At 40.6% G+C, this 21,888-nt stretch overlaps 1 protein-coding gene and 1 long non-coding RNA gene across 2 annotated transcripts in view; one reads left to right on the top strand and one right to left on the bottom strand.

Annotated features, from left to right (window-relative positions):
• LHFPL3 (LHFPL tetraspan subfamily member 3) overlaps positions 1–21,888 on the top strand; it is a 582,444-nt gene that overhangs the window by 360,175 nt on the left and 200,381 nt on the right. The window lies entirely within an intron of this gene.
• On the bottom strand, positions 8,087–20,292 carry LOC122206537. Its single transcript, XR_006196509.1, has 3 exons — positions 20,141–20,292; positions 12,066–12,192; positions 8,087–8,330 (listed from the first exon to the last, which is right to left on the bottom strand). It is a non-coding gene; the product is annotated as an uncharacterized LOC122206537 (long non-coding RNA).

The following is a 21,888-nucleotide window of genomic DNA, read 5'->3' as shown; positions in this document are numbered from 1 at the left end:
GAGAGGGAGAGACAGAGCATGAACAGGGGAGGGTCAGAGAGAGGGAGACACAGAATCTGAAGCAGGCTCCAGGCTCTGAGCTGTCAGCACAGAGCCCCACACGGGGCTCGAACTCACTGACTGCGAGATCATGAGCTGAGCCGAAGTTGGCCACTTAACCAACTGAGCCACCCAGGCGGCCCGGTTTTGGTCCATAGTTTTATGGGAAAGAGTATTTACATTACAAAACTACACATTAGCAGGGACAACTTCATATGAGATGCTTACTGTCATCACTGAGATGTTGCTTGGAAAAACCAAACACAACAACAACAACAAAACACAAACAGATAAACCTGATTTGATGGAGGTGAAGGAAGAAGATAAGAAGGGAAGCTTGGGAGTTCCCAGACAGGATGAATTCTGCATGAGAGCCAAAACACAGGAAGAGAAACATCTGAAGGAAGAAAAGTCAGTCTGGTTCTAAATGTTTCTTGACTGAATGAGCCACTGGCTCAATGCATAGAGCTATATAGTCTCTATCAAACCTCAGCCAAGCTTAAATCTTTCAAATGTTGTTATTTCATATAGAAAAATAAATATATAGGGGGCACCTGGGTGGCTCAGTTGGTTAAGCTCCTGATTCTTGATTTCAGCTCAGGTCATGATCTGACGGTTTGTGAGATTGAGCCCCACATCGGGCTCTGTGCTGACAGTGTGGAGCCTGCTTGGGATTCTCTCTCTCCCCCTCTCTCTACCCCTCCTTCTCTCTCTCTCTCTCTCTCTCTCTCTCTCTCTCTCTCTCTCTAAAAAATAAACTTTAGGAAAAAAAAAAGAAAATGAAATATATATTTGAAAAGATTGTCTTATAATGCAATATAGCCTCTTTCCCAGTGTATTAATAATGATTCTTTAAGGTATTAAACAGTCATTAAAGGAAAGACATTGTTATGCATGCTTAACATACCTTATTGGTTTGTTGGCTGTTTTTCTTTTGTTTTCGTTGTTGTTTTTGTTTTCTAGTATACCCCGGTTTTTTCCATCTTATTTACTGCTCTCTCCCTAAACAATATCTAAAATGGTTCTTGGCACAAAGTGTGTGTTCCAAGATTATTTATTGAAAAAAGAAGGTTAAAGGGTACAAACTTCCAGTTTAAGATGAATAAGTTTTGGGAAACTAATGGACAACATGGTGGCTGTAGTTAACAATACCGTATTATATACTTAAAGTTGGCAAGAGAGTTGATTTTATTGCTCTCGCTACAATGGTTTAAAAAGTGGTAATTACTGGGGTGCCTGGGTGGCTCAGTCCAACGTCCAACTTCAGCTCAAGTCATAATTGCATGGTTCGTGAGTTCGAGCCCCGCGTCATACTCTGTGCTGACAGCTCGGAGCCTGGAGCCTGCTTCAGTTTCTGTGTCTCCCTCTATCTCTGCCCCTACCCTGCTCACACTCTGTCTCTCTCGCTCTTGCTCTCAAAAATAAATAAACGTTTAAAAAAAAGGGTGGTAATTATGTGAGGTAAAGGATGTGTTAACTATTCTTTTTTTTTTTAATTTTTTTTTAACGTTTATTTATTTTTGAGACAGAGAGAGACAGAGCATGAACGGCAGAGGGTCAGAGAGAGAGGGAGACACAGAATCCGAAACAGGCTCCAGGCTCTGAGCAGTCAGCACAGAGCCCGACGCGGGGCTCGAACCCACATACCGCGAGATCGTGACCTGAGCCAAAGTCGGACACTTAACTGACTGAGCCACCCAGGCGCCCCGACTATTCTTATTGTATAATCATTTCTCACTATATACTGTTAAATAACAAAAATCTGAGTAAATTGTAAAGATCTAATTGGCTTTATTAATCTACTCATGAATCAGGCAGCATCCCACCTAACAAGTAGAGGGGAGCTCCAGGGGGCTACAGAAAAGGAAATGTTTTTAAAAGTAGAAAGAGAATAGATAAAAGGAAATTATTAGCAAAGAATCCATTGTTTTAGGCAAGGTCAACCTCCTAAGGGGAAGAGAATGGGTCTGTCAGTCAATTTCGTAGTGCTGACTAGGAAATTTCCATGGTGACTGGTGAAAGGTTACATTTTTGGGGTGTTGGAACTGCAGTTAGGCTAGGTATTAAGTCTTAGTTTACAGACTAGGGGCCTTAACCTAAGTGACACCATTTTGGGTCTGTGGTTTTCTTTTTAACAATACGTGTATCAAATCATTTCGTTATACACCTTAAACTTACACAATGTTCTATGTCAATTATATCTTAATAAAGCTGGGGAAAAAATGATGAAGGAAGCAAAACAAGGAAGGAGGGAAGAAGGGAAGGAAAGAAGGAAGCAAGGAAGGGAGGGGGGAGGGAGGAAACATAATCACATTTAATCCCCACAGGGTCTCGTTTACGCTCTTTTACAAATAAGGATATTGAGGCTTATAGAGGTTAAACCACATAGCTAACAAAGGCTTTGATTCCCACATGTATTCATTCAACAACTATCATTCTTCTAACCTTAAAAAAAAAAAAACAATATTTGGTCACATATAGACCAGATCCCACATACATGGTCCTGGTTTAGATTCTCATACACCTCTGTATAACTTGTGCACAATACTTAAATACCTCAAGGTAAATCCCAACTCAAGTGAAATCCCATAAAGGATTTGGAGATACTGTGTACAATTAGCTGGATAAGGATGATAATAGTTGCCACTCTTCAAGATAAATTAGTGGATTAACAAATTAATAGTTACAAAAATAAACAAAAACAAAAACGTGAAAATATAATGAACTACATAATTGCCAAGCATTGTTATTAGCAGCTTAACTAGCTATGGGAAATAATTCAGTAGGCTAATGTTTTTTATGTGTCTGTTTTTTACATGCATTTTAAAACAGCCAGCAAAGTAGAAAGGTACTGTCCTGTCCATTTTTGTATTAGCTATGTGACTTCAGACCAGAGACACCCCTCTGTAAACTCTTTTATTTTTAATTTTTTTTAAATGTTTATTCATTTTTGAGAGAGAGTGTGAGACAGAGCATGAGTGGGGGAGGCCCAGAGAGAGGGACACACAGAATCGGAAGCAGTCTCCAGAATCTGAGCTGTCAGCACAGAGCCTGACGCAGGGCTCGAACAATGAACCGTGAGAACAGGACCTGAGCCGAAGTCGGACGCCCAACCAACTGAGCCGCCCAGGGGCCCCTGTAAACTCTTGACCCTCAAAGTGGCATCCACAGATCCCAGCACAGTCTTCACCTGGGATTTTGTTCCAATGCAGAGTCCAGGCCTCACCCCAGACCCACTGAACCAGAATATGCATTTTAAGATCCCCAGGTGACTCCAGATAAACATTGAATTTGGGAAAGCACAGCTCCGGGTCTCAGTGACCTCACCTAGTAAAGTGTGAGACTTCACGTGCCCAACAGAGTACCTGACGGTGCTCAGTAGAATTTTGTTTTTTATGCCAGAAGCTCCTATGATAACAGTAACCTTGAAACCTCGGGGAAGACCAAGTATTCTGGCACTACAGGGTCAAGGTGAGGGTCTGGCTTCACGGGGTCCTGGAATGCCAACTGGAAAAACCATTTTGGGGATAAGTATGCCCTTTCCTCTGCTCAAATATGTATTTGCAAGTTTATTTTTATCTGCTGAACTGCTGAGCCATTGTTAGGATTTGATTGTGTCATGTGCTTTGACATTGATTTTAATATATAGCAGTTTGAATTCAAGGTCCTATTCAGATGGGGATTTTTTTCTTCTGATGGTGCTCATTTACGTCTAAGTATAAAAGTAATACATGCTTATTATAGTTAAGTTAGAAAACACAAACCACTGCTGCAGACAGGTGTGTATTTCTTACCAGTCTTATGTCAAGTAAAGGCGGGATTGTACTGATGAATTTTGTGACCTGATTTTTCTACTTGTCCTGAACACTTTCCCACATTATGTTATTTGAAGATAATTAGATGGATCTCTATTATTTAATTTTGTGACTGTATCAAAATTTAACCACCTCTAATTGAAAAGATATATAATTTCTAACTTTGTTTACTATTTAAATTATGTTATGATGAACAATCTTATTTGTAGTTAATGATTGATGATTTCTTACTGTTGGGCCCACCTAAAATTTACTGAGTCAAAGGGTATTTGATACTCTTACTTTGATATATAGCATATCAGTTCATGGTCCCAAAAGCAGTTTAAGTACTAATCTAAATACAAAGTCAACTAAATCTAGAGTTAGTGCACGTTTTTAAGTTTCTGCTAATTGAGGGCAATATAATGATAGGTAATTATTTTGATTTGCATTCTTTGTTCCTTAACTTCAATATTATCACCAAGTTACAAAAAACAAAAACAACTATCAAAATTCCACATCTCCTTTATATGATTAATTAATCTATGACAAAGGAGGCAAGGATATACAATGGGGAAAAGACAGTCCCTTAAATAAGTGGGAAAACTGGACAGCAACATGTAAAACAATGATACTAGACCACTTTCTAACACCATACTCAAAAATAAACTCAAAGTGGATTAAAGATCTGGAGTGCCAGGGTGGCTCAGTCTGTTAAGCGTCTGACTCTTCCAAAGCATAAGAGACTGTTAAAAACTGAGAACAAACTGAGGGTTGATGGGGGGTGGGAGGGAGGGCAGGGTGGGTGATGGGTATTGAGGAGGGCACCTTTTGGGATGAGCACTGGGTGTTGTATGGAAACCAATTTGACAGTAAATTTCATATATTAAAAAATAAAAAAAAAATTAAAAAAAAAAGAAAAAAAAAAAAAAAGCGTCTGACTCTTGATTTGGGCTCAGGTCATGATGTCACAGTTTATGAGTTCAAGCCCCACACTGGATTCTGTGCTGACAGTGTGGAGTCTGCGTGGGATTCTCTCTCTTCCTCTCTTTCTCAAAATAAACTTTAAAAAAGGGATTAATGACCTAAATATGAGACCTGAAACTGTAAAAGTCCTAGAAGAGGACACAGGCAGTAATTTCTCTGACATCGGCTATAGCAACATTTTCCTAGCTCTGTGTACTAAGGCAAGGGAAACAAAAGCAAAAATAAACTATTGGGACTCTACCAAAATAAAAAGCTTTTGCACAGCAAATGAAACTATCAGCAAAACAAGCTACTGAATGGGAAAAGATATTTGCAAATTGTATATTCAGCAAGGGGTTAATATCCAAAATATGTAAGAACTTCTACAACTCAACACCAAATAAAACAATCCAACTAAAAACAGGGCAGAGAACTGAATAGATATTTTTCCAAAGAAGACATATAGATGGAAAACAGACATATGAAAAGATGCTCCAAGTTGCTAATCATCAGGGAAATGTAAATCTAAATCACAATGAGATATCACCACCTCCCACCAGTTAGAATGCCTGAATAAAAAAGACAAGAAATAACAAGTATTGGTGAGGATGTGGAGAAAAAGGAACACTCATGCATTGTTGGTGAGAATGTAAATAGCTATAGCCACTATAGAAAACACTATAGAGATTCCTCAAAAAGTTAAAAATGGAAATACCATACTCTCCAATAATTCCACCATTGATTATTTACTCAAAGAAAAGGAAAACACTAATTCAAAAAGAAACAGGCACCCCTATGTTTATTGTAGCATTATTTACAATGGCCAAGATATGGAAGCAAACCAAGTGTCCGTCAATAGAAGAATGAATAAGGAAAATGTGTGTGTTTATGTGTCTGTGTATCATATGTATATGATAGAATACTACACACCCATAAAAAGGATGAGGTCATGCCATTTGAGACAACATGGATGGACCATGTTTAGAGGGTATTATGCTAGGTGAAATAAGTTAGTCAGAGAAAAAAAAATATAAGTGGAATCTAAAACAAATGAATAAACAAAAGCAGAATCAGACCTGTAAATGCAGAGAACAAATTTGTGGTTACCACAAGGGAGGGCTATAGGGGATTGGGCAAAATGGGTGAAGGGAAAAGGGAGATATAGGCTCCAGTAACGGAAGGAATAAGTCATGGGAAGTCAAAGGCACAGCATAAGGAATATAGGCAATAATACTGTCATAGCGATGTAAAGGACGGATGGTAACCACACTCGTGAACATAGCATAATGTGTAAACTTGTCAAATCACTAAGTTGTACACCTGAAACTAAGGGAACATTGTGTGTCAACTATATTGAAACTTAAAAAATGCTTTTTAAAAAAAGCCTTTATAAACAAACAAAAATTCTACAGCTCTTTATTTCAATTTGGGAAGAATTGACATTTACACAATAGTCTGATTAGCCAAGATCTTGACATTCCTATTTATTCAAATTAAATACTTCATCAATTTTTTTGGTTGTTTAGTATATGCTCCTGTTGTTGACAGAACTAATTCTCTCTCTAATGTTTGTGAAAATGCATATCTACATTTAGGGGTAGAATTTAGCCCTGTTTGCCCTATAATAAAAAAAAAATGCCAAGATTATTTTTTTAAACTTTAGTTTCTAGAACATAGCATTAGCTGCCAGCTTAAGTCATGGCTCTGGATTTAAGTTTTGCTTCCTATCAATTTCATTTCCCATATTGTTGTAGTACTAAAATTAATTCATGTTAAAGAATTTTTTCTTACTTAAGTGACATTCAAGCTGAATCACCCAATCCTCCTATAAATAATGAGGTTAATACAGGGTTCAGAGTTTTTCAGAGCTGAGTCCCAGAACCCCCTCTCCCAAGGGACTTTCTCAGGTGAAGATGAAGAGGTAGGATTTGGGATGTCCCTTGCCCTGACCTAACCTCCAATCTCCCCGTCAACTAGCTCAGCTCAGAGCTCAACACAGCTCAGCTTTTTAATTATTTTTCATACCATGCACCTGATTCAGATTTCCTTTGAACAAAAGATAGTGTAGTTAAAATAAATAAACAGAGGGGAATGGAATGGAATGGAAGGGGATAGGATAGAATAGAATAGAATAGAATAGAATAGAATAGAATAGAATAGAATAGAATAGAATAGAATAGAATGCCACTGGTCCTTCCATGTAAAAGAATTGGATTCTTGCTCTTTGAAACATCTTTAATATTCCTCTGAGGGATAGATTTGACAAAGACACATTTTCAGGGGAACTTTTTAATTTATCTTATAGCCAAATACTAACAAAGATCTTCCACCTTACAACTAGAGAGTATAACATGAGTGGAACATTTCTGGTTTTAGAGCTTGCAGCTTTCCTGATTGGTTGAGATTATATAATGCTCCACCCCACCCAGAGATGGCATTTAAATACAAGAATACTAACAAAGAAGGCACTTTAAGCCAAGTTCCCAATTCAATAGAACTTCTTCATCTTTTCTGCAAACAATTGCATACCAGGTGGAAGTCTTACCGTGCAACACTGATATAATAAATGTCACATTTATGTTCTCTCTCTAAATCTAATGTGGTCTACCATGAACCCCAACGGGTAGGAAATTTTACCTCCGTTCTGGGTTTCTCTCACCAGAGGTAAACAAACGTCCCAAAGGTTCTTACAAGGTACAGAACTGTGGCTCTAAGGGCTCTCTAATCAAGGGGTCAGCTTCTTCTGTAAAGGGCCAGAAAGTAAATATTTTAGGCTTTACGGGCCAAACTGGTGTGCACCTGCTGTGACCTTTTAGAAACCAGCCATCGACAAGAAGCACATGAACAAATTAATGTAGTTGTGCCCCAATAAAACTTCACTATGGACACTGAAATTAGAACTTCCTGTGACTTTCATGTGTAACTGTGTCGGAGAAACCTTAGTCCTCCTCCTGTGTGTCTCCTTCACACATGACTACCACACTCACAACAGTTCTGATACCAGACGTGTGGGGGTTTCCCCACACCAAGCAATTCTATGACACCAGCTGGGTGTCCTACAGTGTAACTCAAATCTGAGGCTGTGCATCAGATTCCACAGATTGAGGGCTCAGTCCCTGATCACACTGTCCCTCACCCCACTTCAGATGCCAATCACAGTTCACGTTGTCACCTGTGCTTCTGACTGGCTATAAATCAGAGGTTCTCATGACCCCCTCTTCAGGTTCAAGTAACTTGCTAGAGTGATTCACAGGACTCAGGGAAACAGTTTATTTACTCTTCACCAGTTTATGTATAAAAAGATGTGGTAAAGGATACAGATGAACATCCAGGTGGAACCGCTGGGTAGAGCACAGTTTGGGGCGGGGCTTGGAGCTTCCACGCCCCCTCCGTGGGCCACACCCCCGATGGCTCCGCGTGTTCCACAACCTGCAAGCCTTCTGAACCCTTGTACTTTTTGGATTTTTGTGGAGGCTTCATTTCTGGAGGCATGATCCATTTCCAGCCTCTCTCCTCCCTAGAGAATGGGGGCTGAAAATTCCACACGTGCAGTCATGGTTTGATCTTTCTGGTGACCAGCCCCCATCCGGGAGCCCACCAAGAGTCACCTCATTAGAGCAAAAGACACTCGTATCACCTGGGAAATTCCAAGGGATTTAGGAACTCAGGGACTCCGTGTCAGGAGCTGGGGTCAAAAACCAAATAACTATGGGGCGCCTGGGTGGCTCAGTTGGTTGAGCATCTGACTTCAGCTCAGGTCATGATCTCACACTTCGTGGGTTCGAGCCCCACGTGGGGCTCTGTGCTGACAGCTCAGAGCCGGGAGCCTGCTTCGGATTCTGTGTTTCCCTTCTCTGCCCCTCCCCCGCTCACGTTCTGTCTCTGTCTCACTCTCTCTCTCAAAAATAAATAAACATTAAAAAAAAAAAACCCAACCAAATAGCTAGAACAAAAGATACTCCCAGTGCTCTTATTACTTAGGAAATTACAAAGGTTTTAAGAGGTCTGTGCCAGGAACAGGGGGCAGAGACCAATAAGAATTTTTTCTATTATCTTGCAGTCAAAAGATACTATTATTCGTTTGATTTCTTTTCAATCATTTGTAAATATAAAATCCATTCTTTTCTCCCCAGGCTGTAGAAAAATAGGTGGCAAGCCATACGATTTTCTGACTCCCACTCTGGTCTTCTGTCTACACTAGATGCCACTGATATCTGTTCAGAGGAAAACTAGGACCAGCAGGGGGAAGCTGACCCAGCTTAGACCTCTCTGGCTCCTACTCCTTAGACGATTTGCATCCTATTTTGAAAACTCGGGAGTTAAGGATATTCCTGATCTACGCCACTCATGGCCCTGTTTGCCCATTTTTGGTGAGAGGGAAAATGGTAGTCATTATGTTTCTTTGACAGCAGTAAAAACAAAATATGAATTGATCATCTGAAATTATCCTGCCTCTGTGGGTGCTTTTACAAGCAAAATAGGTTATCCTTCACAAAGAGAAACTCCTTTATTATTGTGACTGCTGAGTAAAGAATTAGATACAGGATTTTAGAAGGGCGCCTGGGTGGCACAGTCGGTTAAGTATACAACTTCGGCTCAGGTCATGATCACACTGTCCATGAGTTCGAGCCCCGTGTCGGGCTCTGTGCTGACAGCTCAGAGCCTGGAGCCTGCTTTGGATTCTGTGTCTCCCTCTCCCTCTGCCCCTTCCCTGCTTATGCTCTCTTTCTCTCAAAAATAAATAAGCATTAAAAAAATTTTTTTAGAAGGATGCAACTCTAGTTCAGCTATTCCTTTTTTCAGGTAAAGCCTGGCCCAGAAAGATTCAGTGACTCATAAAAACAAATCACTCAGAAACAGTAGCACATCCCAAACCCAGACCCTCTTTGTTCTCTTCCACACCATCTCCTCCGTGATGCATTTCCCTTGCCTTCCTCAACTGACTAGATTTTTAAGTCAGAGGGTGAGAGCACCCAGGAGTCAGCCCTATAGGTGCTCATCATGGGATGCCTCCAAAAGATGTAACCAGGTACCTGTAGCCACAAGAGATCAACCAAGCATCAAAACTGTAGCACCCTCTGCCACCAAGATACTGTTCATTCAGTGAGAGACATTCCATAGTGTTGAGACCCCAGAGCCTATGATAGACACGTTATGCATGGTCAGTTCTCAGACCTGCCCAGTGAAGTTGCACATGTCCCCCATGAAGATCAGTTTCTCCATGAGGCTCACTGTTGAAATGTCTCTGAACACTTAGGTGAGGAGGAATTGAGAAAATGGATAGCAAATCCAAGCAAGACTGGTGGCGACACTGCAGCCAGATGATTCCATTTTAGCTTGATAAATAGAAAAACCATTTAAGTAACCATGGTGTTGCAGAGGAAAATGAGACCTCTAGTGTATTTTTTTTTTAATTTTTTTTACTGTTTGTTTTTTGAGAGACAGAGTATGAACAGGAGAGGGGCAGAGAGAGAGGGAGACACAGAATCAGAAGCAGGCTCCAGCCTCTGAGCTGTCAGCACAGAGCCCAATGTGGGGCTTGAATTCATGAACCGTGAGATCATGACCTGAGCCGAAGCTGGATGCTTAAATGACTGAGCCACCCAGACTCCCCAGGTGTGCTTTTCAGCCAGAGGGGAAAAGAAAAGGAAGAGAATAGAAGCGGATCCCGTCTTTATTCAAAATTAGAAGGGTCCTTTCTGAAAGGACTTTCTATTAGATGGGTACTTTCTGAAATTTCTGGTCAAGAAAATTAATTTTTACTTGAACTCCCTGCACGGCATGCTGGCTAGGGCCTTGTCCCTCTTTGGAGAAGAGTGGTAAAGTGAAGTTCCATACACTCAGTAGAGTGTATGGAAAGTTCTGTTTAATCTTCAAGGCCAGGTTCAGAATAAATTTCTCCGTGAAACTGGTGTGGTCAGAATTCACCAGGCAATAACTGTGAGTGGACATCACCATGCTCTTAGCCTCAGGGTTGATATTTCAAGCTCCCCAGCTACTGGGTCCACAAAAAGTCTGCTCCTTCCTAGGTTGCCCTCTCCAACTATTTCTAAGAACCATCAGGTACAGATTGGACAGGGTCAGTCTTTTGCCATCATCTTGGGCCCCAGGCTCATTTGGTCTCTGCTTCCAGGGCCTTGATTCTAAGTTGAGAGTCCAAATAACGCAGCAGGTTCTCAGAAAGAAGATTCTCAAGCGGCTTATGCATTTAAGATACAAATGGGCACGCCTTACCAGATTCCCTGAAGGTTACCTTTGATTCTTAAGTGGGGAGAGCATGGCTTGCCCTATTGAAACAAGAGTCATGGTGATTAGGAATCTGGTAAGCATGGAAACTGTATCAACAAAAAAAGTTAGGAAGTAGTCCTTTACACAGAAGCACATGAGAAATAAGTACCCAAGGACTGGTGAGATTCTATTTGAGAATGCTTAATTTATGTTTTCCCCTCTTATATTTTATATACCCTTCCTCTTTTTATATTTGGGAAAGTCAAATTCTTGGCTCTAGAGTTTCAAAAGCCTAATTCCTAGGACACCTGGCTGGCTTAGGCAGAGGAACTTGTGACTCTTGATCTCGCGGTCATGAGTTCAAGGCCCACATCGGGTGTAAAGATTATTTACTTAGTTGGATACATACATACACTTAAAAAAAAAAAAAAGCCTAATTCCTAGCATAAGACCAAAGATTTGGAAACCGTGTGTTATGAGAATAAGGTGCTCCCCGAGTATGAGGAGGGTTTAGGGGAGCAAGGTGGTCCCTAAAGAGAAGTCCTGTTCCCCCACCCCCAGGGCCACGTCTCTGGCAGGGCCGTGTCAAAATCTCAAAGGGCACAGAGCCAGCAAGAGCCCGGCCCCACAACCAGCATAAGGAACAGCTGGGTATCTGGGCAGACAGGCCCCAGACAGCCTCCATGGTTCCCTACACCATCCTATACGACCTGGTGCCTGGCAGGAGTAGAGAAGTAAAACTCACTGCGACACCATGGTATGGGAGCAGTTGTGTGATTCCCAGGCACCAAGAGCAGGGTAGCCCAGGACAGAGAGCTGGCCAACCTGAAGGGCTTTGCCATTGGATACAGGGTGTATATAACAGTGCCCCACCTGAACCAGCACACCAACATTGACAGGAAACTCAGGGCCAAAGCTCTGTAAGCCTACCTGGAATTTAAACAAAACCCAAGAGTAAGGAGGGCTCTCCCAACAGAATGGGAGATAGAAATTGAGTTTCATTAGAGAGAAATATAGGAAGCTGTGTTTCTTACATACCTGAATTTGTGATCTGAGATTCTTAATAGCCACACACATAATTAGGAATTAGTTTATGTTCTACAGAAACTAGCAGGTAGGTAGTTCTGCTCATAACAGAAGGAGTGTTTGCCTCTCTCTCCGTGTTCTGAAAGAGCAAGGGCCATAAAAAGTGTTTTAGAATTTTTTAACATCTAACTGAAGTGTCATAGAATTTACATTGGTGGTCTATGCATGCATGCTCAGTGGGGGCAATATCAATTTACAGTCATAAATGGATTGTAGTCCTTCTCTCAAAGGCTACAGTACATAACATATTAAAAAGTTTTAGGAGGCCAGTTAGGAAAAAATATCTAAAAATGCTCCTTGGAGGAGAATAATGAAAAAACAAAGGTTGAAAAACACTGGTCTTCTGTAATATGGAAGCCTTAAGAGCCAGATTTAATGGTCTCAGCCTAAGTACATCTGAAAAACACTTATTAAAGGCACTATGGCAATTACAATGAGTTAACGTGGTTAATTTGCTTATTCAATAAAAACCTAAATCCCTCCCTCTTTTTATTTCTTTCTCTGAAAGTGGAAGTGGTGGTGATAAAAATCTAAATAATGGTCTGTGGACACGACGTTAATGGAGAATTAAAAATTTACAGTTCTGTGGATGTCTGCCACCACCACCCCTCCCAAGAAAGGAAAAGAAAGTTGTTTGGCAGGTTTTTAATCAAATGAGTGAATGAATTAACTATGCTGGTACAATATCACTGCCCTGGATGAGCCATCCCTATTTAAGCAGAACTACAAGTATTACAATAAAAGATGCAAAGCAACAAAGAAGCAAGAAGACAGATGTTAACCTAAAAAGGTAGAACCTTATCTTGGGTCTCCTAACTTTTTGAATCCTCAGTATTGTGGTAAGAGCTACTAGCTGGTGAGAAATGCCAGCGAACAGGAGCAAATATCCCAATTTGTAAACAGGGCCAAAGAAGCTCCCGAGACGAGGAAATTCAAGGGCTTTGCATCTGGGTGTTTCTTATCTGGAAGACTGACACATTGTCTCTGCTGGGTGAGGTCCACACCGGTGCAGTAAAATGACAGGTGGAATGACAAGTGTCCAGAGGAAATTTACCACCTTCCCAAGGGACCTACAAGCAGTAGCAATCCGGCCTCTATCTAGCCTAGAAACACAAGGACAACAAGCAAATAAGCAGACAGGCTGGAAGATGTGCAGAAAGTCAGGCACAAAGGCAGCAGGCTATAGCAAAAAGAAAAAGCAGATTTGGGTCGACGTCCTTGCTCCCCGACTTTGTACATGTGCATGCCTTTACCAAAGGATTTCGATTCTGAGCTTCAAGCCTCTCATTTGTAAACCAAAACTAATCCCTACTTGCAAGATTGTTTTGAGGATCAAATGAGCATACACTGCAAAGAAGCAGTGTCTAATAAGTACGCTCGGTAAATGGGAGCTTAAATAAAGAGATGGGTGAAAGTTTAGAAGGATGAAGTGGAAAAAGAGAAAATGTCACTAAGCCCAGTGTGTGTGTGTGTGTGTGTGTGTGTGTGTGTGTGTGTGTATGGGCATGTGTGTATTTACTTTGTAAAATTCATCAAAGTCCATCTTGTAAAGGGTGTTGAGAGTATGGGCTCACTTGGCTAAGGGAGTGGAGAGGAAAAGTCTTGGAAGAGAAGGGATAAACAAGTGCAAGTCCTGCTCCACCATCACTAAAGAAGAAGGCTGTTGCAGCAAGAACGGAAAAATTCAAGGTCATGCCACAAAAGATGAAAGACGTTGATGGCTCTGAGGATTTTTGAGCACTGATAACATGGGCGTCCGTGCAGAGTTCTAAACCAGGAATTTGTTGTGGAGTCAGCATTTCAGCTTTATGAAAAATAAATGCATAGCAGCAGACTCATTGGAGAGGGGTTTCCCAGCAGAGGAATGAACTTGCAAACGCGGCACTAATTAAGAATGGGTGAATAGCAACCGTAAGGAGAGATAAATGTGGTCTAAGCCATATCATCTGGTGAAGGTAAAATGAAGTCACCCATCATTTTATCCCTTTGTGAGAAACAGTTCTATCAGTAGGCCAGAGGAGAGAGTAGAAATTAGTCACTCAGGGTAGGATCTCTACCTAGAAAGTCAAGGAGACCTTCGATGACATGGAAATCGTTGTCAGGAAAATATCACCTCCCAAAACAAAGGCAAGCATTGCCATTTAATAAGAGAGAAGCTCTGAGCAAAAGGCTTATTTAGCAAACAGCTCAAGTGTTTTAGACAATCTATATGATAACTGACAATTTACTTCAAATTGGCAGATATACGAGGAGGGTCACGTAATTTATAATTTGCGAGAATCCCCAAGGAAAGATTGAGCAAATATACTGCCTGAGAGTATTAATGGCACATATTTTAAAAATAAAAAAAATATACAGCAATGTTTCCTGCCAAAAGGAGATTTAGAGCTTTCTTAGAAGCACCAACAGAACAGAAATCAGATTTGCTGCATATTAGGTCAAAGAATATAAGCATAATAATTCATTGGCCTTTTCAAAAATAATAAGTAGTGTACTTTGGCGATTGGGACAGTTTCTCCACGTGCGACTTCAGAAGGATAACAAAACTATAGAGCCAACCTTTTATTTTGAGCATTTCATCTAACTTGTCTTCATAATTGAGTTTTACCCTGGTGCTGATGCAATATTTATGTTTTTAAATATGAAGGGGGAAAAGCCAGTTTGTCAGTTCTTTAACATGAGCCCACAGAACATCGGCAACAGACAGAATACTCGATTAATGAATTTGTGTCCTCAGGATCTTGTGGGAAGGCAACAGATGTGACAGCGTATTGATTCCTTCTGAAATCCTGTTTTGCCTTTTATAAGTTCCATTTAAATTCCCATCTTTACCATGGTTGTATTATGGGTTTCTTAATCCCTGGCTGATGGTTTTTGTGTTCTTGAAAGGGAGAAACAAACTACCCTAAATAAGGTGTAAATCCTCATCCAATATCATGGGGCCTTTGTGTGTAAGTCTCAAAATACCAACTGGTGTGCTTGCTGTCCAGGCCCCATTATAGGCAAGTTCTTGATATAGAACAGTATTCTGTGAAAGTTTTCATGGGGCTTTTGTGGCATTTTGCTTCTGAATTTTCTGCCACCCTTTTGAGTAAGGGCCAAAATGTATACACTAAAATTCAGATGTGTAAAAACAATAAAAGAATAGCTTTCATTTTCTGCAACTGGCTGTATCTTGCTTCTATTCCCACTTAAGTGGCAAAAGATAAAAACAACAACAAAAATGTCATAAAGTTACCAATTAAAGTTAATCATACCTCTTTCAGTTTATTAAGCTTTGCAGGAGTTGACTTAGACTCTTTTGGGTTCAGTCAATTCAAAATTTAAAACCCAATAAGGACCAAGAGCATAAGTAACAACAGAAAAAAATGGTACATTTAACTTTATGAAAATTAAAACTTTTATGCATTAAAAGACACTATCAACAGGTAATCCACAAAATGGGAGAAAATCTTTGCAAATCATGTATCTGATAAGAAATTGATATCCAGAATATATAATGAACTCCTGCAACTCAACAACAAAAAAAGCAAACAACCGAATTTAAAGATGGGCAAAGGCATTGAATCTCCAAAGAAAATATACAAGTGACCAATAAGCACCTGAAAATATGCTCAACCTCACTAGTCATTAGGGAAATGCAAATTAAAGCCACAATATCACCTCATACCCATTGGGATGGCTACTATCAAATAAATCCAGGGGGCACCTGGGTGGCTTAGTCGGTTAAGCGTCCAGCTCTTGATTTCAGCTCAGGTCAAGATCTCAAGGTTTGTGAGACTGAGCCCCACACCAGGCTCTGCACTGACAGCAAGGAGTCTGCTTGGGATTCTCATTCCCCTCTCTCTGCCCCTCCCCCACTCATTCATGTGTGCATTCTCTCTCTCTCTCTCTCTCTCTCTCTCAAAATAAATAAACAAACATTAAAAAAAAGAAAGCCTGGGGTGCTAAATATGCTAATACCATATGATTTCACTCATATTTGGCATCTAAAAAACAAAATGAATGAGTAACAAACAACCAAAAAAGCAGAATCAGACCTATAAGTACAGAGAACAGACTAGTGATTGCTAGAGGGGAAGGGGTTGTGGAATGGGTAAAATGGGCAAAGGAGAGTGGGAGACACAGGCTTCCAGCTATGGAAGGAATAAGTCACAGGAATAAAAGGCACAGCATGAGGGAATATAGCCAGTGATATATCCTCAAAAAATTTTTTTAAATATAAATAAAAGGCAGAATTGGAAAAAAGAACAACTATATAGAAATTAAATAAGATTTTGATTTTAAAGCATTTAATTTTGTTAAATTTACCTATGTGGCAGAAAATTATGAAACACTGCATTTAAGAAATTTGGGTTAGAACATTTGAATAAAAGATTCTCTTCAGAGAAAAAAACAATTCACATTTTTCAGCTTTGGGAAATTCTGTATTTCTGAGAACTCCTTTTTGTTTTGACTCCTTGTATAGCATCCCATTCTTTTTTTTTTTTTTTAATGTGTATTTATTTTTGAGCATGAGACAGAGCCTAAGCAGGGGAAGGGCAGAGAGAGAGGGAGACACAGAATCTAAAGCAGGCTCCAGGCTCTGAGCCATCAGCATAGAGCCTGATGTGGGGCTCAAACTCACAGAACCATGAGATCATGACCTGAGCCAAAGTCGGACGCTTAACCAACTGAGCCACCCAGGCGTCCCTATAGCATCCCATTCTTACTCTTTAGAGGATATTATTTAGAAATTTCTGTGTGGGGACGCCTGGGTGGCTCAGTTAGTTAAGCATCTGACTCTTTTGATTTCAGCTCAGGTCATGATCTCACGGTTCGTGGGTTCCAGCCACGTGTCAGGTAGTGTGCTGACATTGAGGAGCCTGCTTGGGATTCTCTCTCTCCCCCTCTCTCTGCCCCTCTCCCATTTGGACATGCTCTCTCTGCCTCTCAAAATAAGTAAATAAACATTTTTTAAAATGTAATGTTTATTCATTTTTGAGGTGGGGGACAGACAGAGAGAGAGGGAGACACAGAATCTGAAGCAGGCTCCAGGCTCTGAACTGTCAGCACAGAGCCTGATGCGGAGCTCGAACTCATAACCCATGAGATCATGACCTGAGCCAAAGTCGGACACTTAACTGACTGAACCACCCATGTGTCCCTAAATAAACATTTAAAAAAAAGAAACAAAAACACCAAAACAGGATACTCTTCTCTTAAAGTTGCCTCAGTTCTTCCCAATTAGTTCAATTTCTTTAGAGAAAATTCTCCAATTTTTTTACCCGGGACATAAACTCCTGGTGGGTATTATTCACCTAGGAAGGGAATGGCCAACATTTCCAGAAAATTAACTCCTATTTTCTTCTTCATATCCCATCCTTGTTCTACCTGGCTTTTCTAGCATCCTGCTAGGGTCTCTTCTTCAGCTCTGGTCCCTTCATCTCATATTCGAAGCTATGGCCACCTCCAACTTGTTTAATCATTCACTTCTCCATCTGCTCCATGTTTCTGTATAATTCTGGAAAGTGTCAGCTGCCAGTAACAACCCTCCCCTTCATCTACTCTCTTGTTTGTTTTGGGATTATCTTTTTTCCTGTATTGTCAATTTAATTAGAGTCCCAGAACAATGAAATAAACATGTGTCATCACTCTGCTGTGTTGAAAGGAAAAGCTTAGTCCTATAGGTTTTGATATAAAGACTTCTTTCCATTTGTTCTAGATCTTTTTTTTTTTAATTCTAATATCTATTTAATTTCCAAGCTGTTTTTTGGGTCATCTCTTTATTGTTGATTTCTGGTCTTTTCAAATCAAGATGTAGCTTTTAAAATCCCAACTTTGATGAATTTCTTTAGGCTCTTTATCACCAAATTGATGTTTGTAAGTATCCTATGGACGACTCAGATTATCTATTCTGTTTGTAGGGTAAAAGTTCTATAAATGTCAATTAACTTGACCTTGCTGATTCTGTTATTCAAATCCTTTAGTTTGTTTATTTTTAGATGATTTTATCTGTCAAATTCTGAAAGGGTTTTATTAATTTTATTCTTTTCCCTACATTATTTTTTATTAAAATCCCCCCCTATAATTTTATCATTTTTTCATCAAGTTTGTACCAAATTTTGCCTTATATATTGTCTCTTGTGTTTGTGCATAACTTGGTTATAGCTTATTTTTCTCATGGATGTCATCTTTTGGTGGTATATAAACTTCTTTGTCCCATTAAATGCCTTTGACTTTGCATTCTGTTACTCCTGCTTACTGTGTTTGAATTAACTAGGTTTATTTTTGTCCATACCCTTATTTTGTATCTTTTGTTGTCACTTTAACTGTGATTCTTGTTAACATACAATTGGATTTTGTCTAAGTGAATATGATAATGTATTCTGATAGGGAAAGTAAGAATTTTCACCTTTATTTTGATAACTGATATTCTTTGTGTTATTCCATTTAATATTTAACATACTTTTTTATTAAGTTTATTTATTTTTGAGAGAGAGAGGGAAAGAGAGAGCGTGCACACAAGTTGGGGGAGAGGCAGAGAATGAGGGAGAGAGAGAATCCCAAGCAAGCTGTCATTGCTGAGCCCAACGCAGGGCTTGATCCCACAACCCTAAGGTCATGACTTGAGCCAGAATCCAGACTCAGACACTCAACAGACTGAGCCACCCAGGCATCCCTCACACACTTTATTTTTTATTTTCCTCTCCACTTACTTTTCTTTACAAGTACTTCTCAGTTTTTCCCTGCTTAGGTGGGACAGGATGGCTAGCAGGGGCTGCATTTGGGCATTTCCCTTCTCCCAGGTTGATTAGGTTTTCACAAAATCCCAGTAGGTTAGCCTCTGGTGAAATAGTTTCCCTTGAGGTCAGGCCTTGTGAAGAAGAAGAATGCTCTGGTATATTCAAAATGGTCCCTTTTTCCCTCCCCCTTCTGGAAACAGGAGGAGATTTTTCTCCCATCTTTTCTCACATCTCTCTGAGGACCTGGCAGAGCTCCAGGAGATAAAACTCACGGCCAAGTGGAGGCCACACTATTAGTGGTTCCCCTGGAGTTTTTAACTCTCAGACTCATCCACACAGAGCCTCCAGCAATTCATCAGTTACAGGTCAGCTACTCCTGCCCCAGCACTGCTTCCCAAGGAGGTCTCTGCTCCAGTAAGTTGTGTCTGCCTGTCTCTCCAATTTGGAGGCCAGCGGTTTGCCCTGTGACCTCACCTCCCTGACAGATCTGAGAAGTTGTTGATTTTTAGTTTGTTTAGCTTTTTACTTATATTTGAGATAGAGAGGTGACTTCCAAGCTCCTTCCATGATGGACAGGAAACTGGAAGTCCCTACCCTTACTTTTTTGACTTGGTCAGTTTCTTCACTGCATTTTCTGCCCTGTTAATTTGAAAGCACCTGTACTAATGAATTGTTTTCAATTCTGCCAAAAGGCTTACCTACTCCCTCAAACAGCTGTAGTCACGCTTGTATTTCTCTATTAACAGATCAGAATTAAAAGTGTCCTATTTTCTTTGCCTACCCACCCCACATTACACAAAGATGGAATTTGGGGTCTGTTATGACTTCTTCCTATCGACATTACCCCTCTTGACTGTGGTGTCCTAAAACCGGTTCCTACCAACTCTTCTCTGAGACATCACCTTGATAGCTTGAAATTGGCCACAAAGGGAGTATTTATACCATGAAAATTGGCAAGCACTCCAAAACAGGGCTTTAGTTCTTGTTTATCTTTTTTCCATAGAGTGAGCCATTAATCATTTCCCAGTACACGACTGCATTTCTGCTTCCACTCAAGTGTGTGGGTTTTGCTGGGCTTCAAAATCTTAGTTCGGGGATATTATCTACCCTTTCGGTATAGGTTTTGTTTCAAAACTCTATAACACACAATAACTATTGCTTTAATTAATCTGTTTAATTAATCTGTCATTGTTGTTGTCACTTTCTGTGTGGGAACCTGTAAGATTTTTTTTTTTATCTGAGGAATTTATAAAGTTCACCAAGATAGAGCTAGGTACATAATTATTTTTTCATTAATCTCACCTGAGTCTTGGCAACCGTAATGAATCTAAAAACTTGTCTTTCTCCAGAGAATTGCCCTCTTTTTTAAAAATTTATTTCTCCATATAGTCCTTTTTTTCTTTTCCTGGAGCTCTTCATACAGCAGCCCCCCTTATCCATAGTTTCACTGCTGGGTGATTGGCTACTCACAGCCAACCACGGTCTGTAAGCAGATGATCTTCCAATGAATCATCAATAGGTCAATTATAGGCTAACGCTGTGTCACAATGCCTATGCCATTCACCTCACCACAGAGACATTTTATCACCTCACATCATCACAAGAAGAAAGGTGAATACAGGATGAGAAATTATTTTGAGAGAGAAACCCTATTCACATTACTTTTCTTACAGTATATTATTATAATTGTCCTTTATTAATTATTGTTAATCATTTGCTTTGCCTAATTTATACATTAAACTTTATCACAGGTGCGTAAGTATAGGAAAACACAGTGTACGTGGGGCTCAGTGCTATCTTCAGTGTCAGGCATCCACTGAGGGTCTGGAACGTATCCCCTGTGGATACAGGGAGAAAAGGCAGGGACCACTGTATTTACATGTTAAGTCTCTGACCTCCAAATCTCCTGTCTTTTCCCTCATATCCTTGGGATTTTGTTCTTTTGTGCCCTCTGAAACCATTATTTCAGTTCTCAACCACAACCATCTTTAGTTGGTTGGGCTTTTTTGTTTTAATTGAGGATGTCTTGTACATTCTAGCTGCATTTCCTCGAGGAGCCCCAATACTGTGCAGTGTTCTCTTCCAGGTTTGTTTGTTTTTTTTGTCAGTTCTATGACAACAGGAGTGCCCAGGTCCAGTTCAACTCTGCCTTCTTCCCTTGTGTCTCTGACTGTTCCTAAAGAAATCGTTATTCCTTTGCCTCCTCATGGTTCATTGGCCTTCAGCACTCAGGACTTTGAGGCTTCCCAGGCCATGAAGTTGGGCATGAAAACTTCTGCTTTTGTCAATTGATAGGCATTTGAGCCGGCTGTCCCTACAGGCAGCAGTCTCTGCCCACCAGAGCATCTCTCCTCCAGGCCGTGAGGTCTGGCAGCTTCTTTGAGGAGCATATTCAGCACGTGCAAACTGGCCTCTGCTTGTCCAGCCCTCTGAAGGAACAGGAAATATAGGGCCTTCACACCACAGTTCTGTCCACTCCTCCTCGACAGCACAGGGAGCAAAGACCTTCACTCTCAGGATGGCACAGGGCTCCCAGGCTTGGCTGGCAGCCTCATTCTGCTCATTGTGTTTTCAGAGGAGGAATGAGTCAGGGATGCGTTCTCAGGCCTCTATCTCCCAGTACATTTTTTTGGTGGCAAAGCAACTGACTGTGTTATAGGCCTATAGTCTGACCCTATTTCAAGGTTATAGTAGCCATTACACATGATCAGACCAAAGAAATGACCAGCATGGTACTTGTCATTACCTAAAACATTCTAGGCTATCAACCGCTGCCAGCCAATGATACCACCAGCAGATGAACCAGACAGGGACATCACTCACAAGGAGGGCTTGATAAGAACCCTGCTATGTAGTATGTAGCCCTGGCCTGTGACTCAGCATCCAAGGAGATCACTGGATAGGAGAATCAACAGCACCTCTGTACGTTGTCAGAGCTGGACAGGTCAGGCCAGATGGGCAGTATACCCAGTTTCCTGACCAACAAGGTCTCACATGCAAGATATCATGCATCCATGATGTAGCTCTTTCTCCAGGTTGAGGCAGAGCTA

The sequence above is a fragment of the Panthera leo genome, chromosome A2 (assembly GCF_018350215.1).
Source record: "Panthera leo isolate Ple1 chromosome A2, P.leo_Ple1_pat1.1, whole genome shotgun sequence".
Taxonomy (NCBI): Eukaryota; Metazoa; Chordata; class Mammalia; order Carnivora; family Felidae; genus Panthera; species Panthera leo.
The sequence above is the reverse complement of the archived record's forward strand: the minus strand, read 5'-3'. Positions and strand labels throughout refer to the sequence as shown.